Raw genomic sequence first — 9,791 nt, forward strand, 5'->3', positions numbered from 1 at the left:
AACGACCCAGCCGGTCGTTTTGAGAGTTAGAGCCCTGGACCCCTATTAACTGCTTTTACCATATCTATTTATGCTATTGTGACTTTTCGGGATGAATGGTTTTAAGTTCCGGAGTGTTTTGGGACACTTAGTCCCTAAATGGGAGCTTAAGTCTTAAAATTTGGACCGTAGTCAGAACTGTGTGAAGACGAATCTGGGATGGAATTCTGTTAGCTCCGTTGTGTGATTTTGGGGTTTAGGAGCGTGTCCGGAATATGTTTTGGAGGTCTGTAGTAGATTTAGGCTTGAATTGGCGAAAGTTAGTTTTTCAGTGATTTCGGCCGATAGTGAAAATTTTGATATCGAGCTCGGAATGGAATTCCGAAAATGGTTGTAGGTTCGTAGTGTCATTTGTGACCTGTGTGTAAAATTTGAGGTCATTCGGACTAGAGTTGATATGGTTCGGTGTCGTTTGTAGAATTTGGAAAATTTTAAATTCTTAGGCTTGAATATGTGCTTAATTCATGATTTTTGGTGTTGTTCGATGTGGTTTGAAGGCTCGACTAAGTTCATATGGTGTTTTAGGATTGGTTGGTATGTTTGGTTGAGGTCTCGGGGGCCTTGGGTGTGTTTCGGATGCTTAACAGAATGAATTTTGACTTAGGAAAAATCTGGTGCCTTTGTTGGTTCTGGTGTTTCGCACCTGCGGAAGGGAGGTTGCAGGTGCGAGAGCCGCATGTGCGGAGGGAGTGCACAGATGCGGAACTGGTGGGGCTGGTGATGGAGCGCATGTGCGCAAGTTTGACCGCACTTGCGAGCCCGCAGGTGCGAAGCATGGGCGCAAGTGCGGAGCCTGGCTGCCTTAGTGAAATGCGCAGATGCGCCGATTGGGACTGCAGGTGTGGTATCCGCAGGTGAGAGGAATTGCCCGCAGATGTGGCCCCAGCCCGGATAAGTGACCTACGCACCTGCGATGAGTTTTTCCGCAGGTGCGTGACCGCAGGTGCGGAAATCGCTGGGTTGAAGAGGCAGCTTCGAGGGTTCATTCCTCATTTTTCACCAATTCGATTTAGAGCTCGGTGGGAGACGATTTCTTGAGGGATTTTGAAGGAGAACTATTGGGTAACTAATTCTAACTCTATTTTGATCATAATACATTAATCTATTATTGTTTTCCTCGTCTAATTAAGGAATTTGAGGGTAGAAGTTTGGAAATGGGGGAAAAGGTTCCCCAATTGAAAATCTGAGATTTGAATGGGAATTTGACGTCGGATTTAGATGATTTTTGTTCGAGTGAACTCGTGAGTTAATGGGTGTTCAAAATTTGTAATTTTTACCCGATTCTGAGACGTGGGTCCGGGGAAACCTTTTGGGCGTTTTCCCTAATTTCACGCTTTAGCTTCGAATTAATTAGCTAAATTAGTTACTTGTAGTTATATTTACATTGTGCAATTAATTTGAATAGATTTAGGCCATTTGGAGTCCGATACTCGTGGCAAGAACGTGATATCGAGTTGATTTGAGCGGTTCGAGGTAAGTGACTTGCCTAATCTTGTGTTGGGGACTTACCCTTAGGATGTTTAATATTAATTGATGTGTGGGCGCCGTGTACGTGAGGTGACGAGTACGTACACAGGCTATTATTGCAAAAATCCCATTTTTCCTTTCTAAATCATAAACTGCTTTTTCTTATTAAATTGCACTAATACGTTTAATTGTTAAACTTAGACTAGAGAAGCATGCTTACGTGTTTTAACTTCCTGTTTGACATTCTGTGTGCCATGCTTAGTTAAGTCCCTACTTTACTTATCTGTGTTCAGTATAAACTGTATAACTCGATGACATACCTGCCATTTCATTTTGCGTTGCATATTTAAATTGGGACTACGGACGTATTCCAGGAGATTCCCTTGTCTTGCATATTTATTTTGGGACTACGGACATATTCCGGGAGATCCCCCATCACTGCATATTTACTTGGGGACTACGGACGTATTTCGGGAGATTCCCCTATACTGCATATTCATTTGGAACTACGGGACGGTATCCCGAGAGATTTCCCACTGTGTTTACCTTGTTCTGAGCCGAGAGCTCCCTTAACTGTTAAATTTTCGAGAATTTCTTTAACTGTGTAACCATAAATTTTACTTACATCTCTTACTGTTTAATTTATTATATTTACTCCGGTAGGGCCTTGGCCTGACCTCGTCACTACTCGACCGAGGTTAGGCTTGGCACTTACTGGGTACCATTGTGGTGTACTCATGCCCTTCCCTGCACATGTTTTCATGTGCAGATCCAGGTGCGAGCTATCAGCCCCGGGGTTAGTGCGTGTTGCTGATTTTAGGAGGCTTCAAGGTACTACTGCTTGCGTCCGCAGATCTTCGGAGTCCCCTTCTACTCCCTCGCCTAGAGACTTTCTTTATTATCTTCAGACTTTTGTATAGAGCTACATATATTATAGCAGCTTGTGACTTCGTGATATTCCGGGTCTTGGAAAATTATTTTGTATATGCCGAGTGGTACTACTCTTGGCTATTCACAATATACTGTTGATCTTTATAAATATTGTATTTTCTTTATATTTTTCGTAATATTAGGCTTACCTAGTCGTAAAGACTAGGTACCATCACGACACCTTACGGAGGGTTAATTTGGGTCGTGACAAGTTGGTATCAGAGCACTAGGTTCATAGAAGTCGCGAGTCACAAGCCGATTTATTAGAGTCTCGCGGATCGGTGCGGAGACGTCCGTACTTATCTTCGGGAGGCTATGTAACTATTAAGAACAATCATATTCCTTTGATTTCCTTATCGTGCGAGTTATTGACAACAAAATTCTAAAAACTCTATTCTATTCTTTCTCACAAATGGTGAGGACCCGTACCGGGAGGACCGACGATCAAGCACTCGAGCCCCCTGTCAGAGCCGCAAGAGGCCGGGGTCGGGGTAAAGGACGACCATGCGGTGCAGCCCGAGCACCTGCGAGAGCTGCGTCAGAGGAGCCCCCAGCAGCTCCAGCTGGAGGGCCATCACCGGAGATCCTAATTCCTACTCCAGCCCTCCAGGAGACTTTAGCTCAGTTCATGAGCATGTTCAACACTCTGGCTCAGGCTGGACTATTTCCGATAGCTATCACTACATCACAGGCCGGGGGAGGGGCACAGACTCCCGCACTCCTGAGCAGAGGGTCCAGGTTGATCAGACCCAGAGTATATTCTTATCCCCCAGTGGCTCCGGTTCATCATGAGATCAGGGTAGCTGCTTTTGATGCAGAGTAGCTCAGACTTAAGAGATACAAGAAGTACCACCCACCAACTTTCAGCGGACTATCTTCATATGATGCTCTGGGTTTTCTTGAGGAATGTCATCGTATTCTCCGCACTATGGGCATTGTGGAGACGAGTGGGGTTTTTTTCACCGCTTTCCAGCTGAGGGGAGCAGCATATCAGTGGTGGCGTGCCTATGAGCTGAGTAGTCCGGACGAGGCAGCCTCACTCACTTGGACTCAGTTTTCAGAGATGTTCTTGCGTGAGTATGTTCCTCAGAGCCTCAGGGATGCTTGGCGTGCAGAGTTTGAGCAGTTGCGTCAGGGTGCTATGACTGTGTCGGAGTATGCAGTCTGTTTCAGTGAGTTAGCTCGACATGCACCGGCTCTGGTTGCTACAGTCAGAGAGAGGGTTTGTCACTTCATTGAGGGACTCCACCCCAGTATTCGGACCAGTATGGCTAGGGAGTTGGAGATGGACATCACTTATCAGCAGGCAGTGAGCATTGCCAGGAGAGTGGAGGGCATGTTTGCCCGGAACAGAGAGGATAGAGAGGCCAAGAGGTCTCGAGAGACTGGTCATTATTCAGGAGCTCATGCACCAGCAACACGCTATAGTAGGGGTTTTGTGAGTCGCCCTGTTCATTCAGCTCTTCCAGCAGCCAGCGGTGTTCCAGCTCCTCCTAGAGCTCAGGAACCCTATTACGCACCGCCAGTATCCAGTATGCCTCCTACTCGAGGTGTTATTACCGGCTAGTCCAGCAGGCCAGGTTCGAGTCAGTCTCAGTCGTCGCTCCTCCGAGAGGTTGTTTTGAATGTGGTGACACTTGTCACATGGTTAGAGATTGCCCCAGAGCAAGGAGAGGTACACCTTCACAGACTTATCAGCCTCCACATGCTCCACCGGGTCCTCCGGCCATTCTTCCAGCACCAGCTGCCACCCCACCTCCTCAGTCAGCTCGAGGTGGAGGTCGGGGAGGTCGAGGTCGCCCTAGAGGGGGAGGCCAGGCCAGGTACTATGCCCTTCTAGCCTGATGAGAGGCCGTTGCTTCAGATTCAGTCATCACAGGTATCGTCCCTTTTTGTCATAGGGATGCATCAGTATTATTTGACCCAGGCTCTACGTACTCATATACGTCTTCTTATTTTGCTCCACATATGGGGATATCTCGAGATTCTTTGAGTTTCCCTGTTTATGTATCTACTCCCGTGGGAGATTCTCTCATTGTGGACCGCGTATATCGGTCGTGTTTGATTGCTCTTAGTGGTTTTGAGACCAGGGCTGATGTTTTATTACTCAGTATGGTAGATTTTGATGTTATCTTGAGTATGGACTGGCTGTCGCCCCATTATGCTATTCTTGATTGTCACACTAAGACCATGACGCTGGCTATGCCAGGCATGCCGAGATTAGAGTGGAGAGGTACCTTAGAGTATACTTCCCGCAGGGTCATTTCATTTCTTAAGGCTCAGCGAATGGTTGAGAAGGGGTGTGATGCGTATTTGGCCTATGTGAGAGATGTCAGTATTGATGCCTCTACAGTTGAGTCAGTTCCAGTAGTGAGGGACTTTCCAGATATGTTTCCAGCTGATCTTCCAAGCATGCCGCCCGACAGAGATATTGATTTTGGCATTCATTTGTTGCCGGGCACTCAGCCCATCTCTATCCCTCCATTTCGTATGGCTCCTCCTGAATTAAAGGAGTTGAAGGAGAAGTTACAGGAGTTGCTTGATAAGGGCTTCATTCGGCCCAGTGTGTTACCTTGGGATGCTCCTGTCTTATTTGTGAAGAAGAAGGATTGTTCTATGCGGATGTGTATTGATTACCGCCAGTTGAACAAAATCACAGTGAAGAACAGGTATCCATTGCCTTGTATTGATGACTTATTTGATCAGTTACAGGGTGCCAGAGTATTTTTCAAGATTGACTTACGTTCAGGTTATCATCAGTTGAAGATTGGGGAGTCGGATATCCCGAAGACTGCTTTCAGGACCAGATATGGTCACTATGAGTTTCTTGTCATGTCATTTGAGTTGTCCAATGCCCCAACAACCTTTATGCATTTGATGCACAATGTGTTCCGGCCTTATCTTGATTCCTTCGTCATTGTGTTTATTGACGACATCCTAGTATATTCCCGGTTTCGGGAAGATCATGAGCAGCACCTGAGGACCGTGCTTCAGACTTTGAGGGAGAAAAAATTGTATGAATTTTTTTCTAAAGTGTGAATTCTAGCTTGATTCAAGGGCAATCTTGGGCCACATAGTGACTTGTGATGGGATCAAGGTAGATCCGAAGAAGGTGGAGGCAGTGCAGAGTTGTCCTAGACCGTCATCAGCTACGGAGATCCGCAGTTTCCTTGGTTTGCCGGGGTATTATTGGGGGTATTATCGTCGCTTTGTGGGAGGATTTTCATCCATTGCAGCACCTATGACCAGGCTGACCCAGAAGGGTGCTCCGTTCAGGTGGACCGAGGAGTGTGAGGAGATCTTTCAGAAGCTCAAGACAGCTTTGACTACAGCCCCAGTATTATTCATTGGTCGGTATTTTTCCTGCATTGTTGAGGTTACCGACCAACGTTGGTCGGTAATGTTTAATTTTAATTATTTTTAAAAAATATATATTTTCAATTACCGACCAAAGTTGGTCATTTTTTTTAAATTTTAATAATTAATAAAAAAATATATAATTTAGTTAAACCGACCAACTTTGGTCGGTAAAATTAAATTAATAAAATATGTTTTCGACCAAAGTTGGTCGGTAAGTAATTAAACTTGTCAGATGGTCGTTTTAGGCTGCCGACCAACGTTGGTCGGTAATTTTCGACCAACTTTGGTCAGTAAGCCATTCTGACTATCAAAACACCATCCACACCTTAATGGTCGCGTTGTGGTCAGTAATTGGCCATAACCGACCAACTTTGGTCGGTTTTTAGCGTATTTCTAGTAGTGCTTGGATGTGTATGAAGCACACCTCCTTTATCCTATCAATGATCATTCCAGGCAAGCAGATGCCTGGAAATAATATTGATGTATACTTGTAACCCCTCGTGAAAGAATTACGTCAGCTATGGAATGATGTGAAAGTACAAGAGGGGGGTGAATTGTGGACTATTAAAAACTTAGTTGACTAAGATTTAGTTTAGTCGACTAGCTTTCGTACAGTACACAGATAAGATAGAGATGAATGCAATGAATTTAAAAGCGACACAAGGCACAACATTTTTTATACTGGTTCAGTACCGGTGTGGTACTTACGTCCAGTTTCCCTTGGGTCACAAAGGGTTCTTTTAAATCTTGATAAAGAATTACAACAGTGATGGTTTTGGCTCGCTCACCACCAACGATGTTTAGCAACAATGATTTCTGGATGTTGACACAACTCTCTTTTGTGTTCTAACTCCTTCTATCTTTTATGATACTTGTAGACTCAAGAATATAGTATTTGTACTTAGATTTAGAGAGACTTAGAAGACAGTGTTTGTAGTTGCGCACTATACTCCTTGAGTTCGTCAGTGACTTTATAGGCAAGTATTGTTGTGTGATTATGTCTGATTCCAGCAAGGTGTCTTTGATTCTTTCAAGAGAGATGAGTGTTGGATTAGAGCAGGGTGTCTTTGATTTCTTTAAGAGAGATGGGCTGAATATTTTAAATCATGGAGTACTTTGTTCCATGTCGTTTCCATGCCGAGATGCTTCATACTTTCTTGACGAGATGAGCGCATGTCAAATGGTTTTCAGTTGGTGGGGTAGATTTAATTAATCCAAGGAGTGCTTGATGGTAAGAGGCATCACTTTCAATTGTCTCCCACTATGATGTGTTTCCCACCCAACTTGTCTCCCATTATTTTTGTCCCTTCTTTTTGATCTTTGTTTGAATTGAGTTTCTGCTTCCCTTTCTTTTTGTTCGAAGGGCCGGATGCTTTGATCTCTACAGCCAAGAGTAGATAGGTATTAGTTTTATACACATGTATTAGTTTTGTATACTTGTCATCATTGAAACTTAGATATAACATGATAGTGTGGAAACCTTTGAATCCTCATCGAATGAAGCTTTTAGAATGCGAGCAACACTTATGTGGACAATTAGTGACTTTCCTGGGTTAGGTATCCTATCTGGCTGGAACACACAATAAGTGACTTTCCTGGGTTACATGGTGCAAGTTCTTACTTGATAATTTCTTAGCTTTAGCTTTGGTTATAAGAATCTTTTTATATCATTCATTGGTGCCCAAATATTTCTTTTTTTGATCTGTACTTGTGTACTTTATAATTTTCTTTTATAAAAAATATAATTATAATTTATCTTCTTTTGCAGGACGAGGATGAATAAACCAACATAGCTGACAATATGGTTCATCTAATGCTCAAGCTACTAGAAGAAGATTTACTTTTGGGTTGTTATTAGATTAGAAATTATGTCCCCGTAGATGCTCTTGTTTTTATTTTAAAGTAAGAACATGTGTTTTAGTAGTATTTAGTTTTTGAAAGTATGTAAATACTTAGTGCATCAGTTGTATTGATATTTGCAAATATATATCATATATTAATTTATATATATATTTGTGATAGTTTAAAAGAAAATGTTATTTGTGTATGTAGCAACTACACATTTATTATTGCTAGCTGTGTGTGTGATAATTTAAAAGAAAATGTGATTTGTGTATGTAGCAACTACACATTTATTATTGCTAGCTGTACAACAGAAAATATAATATTGTTGGCAAAAAGTGGTTTGTGCCCACAACAATACTTGTTGCGAAAAGTCTTTATAACAGATTATTAAATACCCTCCTGCCAATATTTTGCCACAAGTAGTATTGTTGCGAAATAATAATAATTTATCGCAACAATAATTTTTGTTGCTAAATATTTTTATAAGCCACAAGTTTATAGTCAAAATATAATTTATGGCAATAATATTTCTTGTTACGTTAAGTCAGCTTTTGGCAATGACAATTTTGTTATTGCAAAAACTTTTCCCATCAACATTTATTGCAACGGCATGCAACAACTTTTTGGTTGTTGCCAAAAGTACTTTTTGCAACAATATCCAATATATGGCAACGAAAAAATTTATTGCAATTTTCACACTTTCTTGCAGTGACTGGATTTGCTTGCCCAACTTGTAACTTCGACACATAACCTTGTCGTCTTCATCACGGTAAAAAGTGGTGCTTTATTGGTCATCGGCGCTTTCTGAAAAGAAATCATAGATTTAGATTGAATCGAGTTCACTTTAACGAAAGCACAGAGGAACGAAATCCACCATTAAAACTATCAGGATCTGATATTTTGAGGCAAATAGAAGAAGGAAGAGGAGTAGAGTTGAATGGTAGTGGGAAAATATCAAGACGGCTAACTAAGCAATGGAATAAGAGAAGTATATTCTTTAAACTTCCATATTGGGAGTCCAACTTATTGCGTCATAATTTAGATTTTATGCATATTGAAAAAAACGTATGCGACAATATCATATATACATTGCTCCATGATAAATCAAAATCAAAAGACAATATTAATGCCCGGAAGGATTTAAGAGAAATGGGCATAAAGCGTGATCTTTGGCCGGATGATAATGGAACATATCACCTTGCTGTATTTTCATTTATGCCGCCTACACATGATAATGAGCGTGATACCAAAAAGTTGTTTCTTACAACTTTGAAGAATGTTGTAGTACCAGATGGTTACTCAAGTAACATTTATAGATGTGTTGATTTGGAACAAAAAAAGATTTTTGGATTGAAAAGCCATGATTGTCACATTATTATTGAGCAATTGCTACCATTGGCGATCCGTAATGTGTTGCCAGACCATGTAACTGTAGTTTTTGGTTTTATTCTGTTCATTTTTCAGAGCCCTCTCTAGTAAAAGCTTGAACCTTTCAGATCTTGATAAGCTCCAAGAGCGCATTGAACTTACACTTTGCCACCTAGAAATACTATTTCCTCCATTATTTTTTTACAGTCATGGTTCATTTAACTGTCCATCTAGTACAGGAAGCAAAACTCGGAGGTCCAGTGCAGTATCGACATATGTATCTTGCGGAGAGGTAAATCATTAGCATTTCTAATGTAAATCCATATGTATTCTGGGTCAATTTAAATAGTTTATATACTTAGTGCCTATTATTTTTATAGGGAATTAGGCCATTTTAAGTCCTTTGTGCGGAATAAGGCACAAGCAGAAGCTTCTATAGCGGAGGCTCTTACCTTTTGTTCTCGGTATATGGAGGATATCGAGACAAGGTTCAATAGACCTAGGCGTGTTCGTGATGACCCAAATGTCACGGAGCCTTCTGAAATGTCCTCTGAATCCAGACATAATGGACACAATGTCTACTGATCTAAAATTTCTAGCACGAGGTCCATCGGTAAATGCAAGAAGATTTACTGCATATAACATTAATGGGTTCAAATTTCAAACTTTGGATCGAGAAAAAGGTCTGAAAACACAGAATAGTGGAGTTTTTTTAACCTCTAACACATCAGGTGTTGCAAGCAGTGTTGACAGAAATTTACAGCAAGCTGACTTACCATATT

The sequence above is a fragment of the Nicotiana tabacum genome, chromosome 2 (assembly GCF_000715075.1).
Source record: "Nicotiana tabacum cultivar K326 chromosome 2, ASM71507v2, whole genome shotgun sequence".
NCBI lineage: Eukaryota > Viridiplantae > Streptophyta > Magnoliopsida > Solanales > Solanaceae > Nicotiana > Nicotiana tabacum.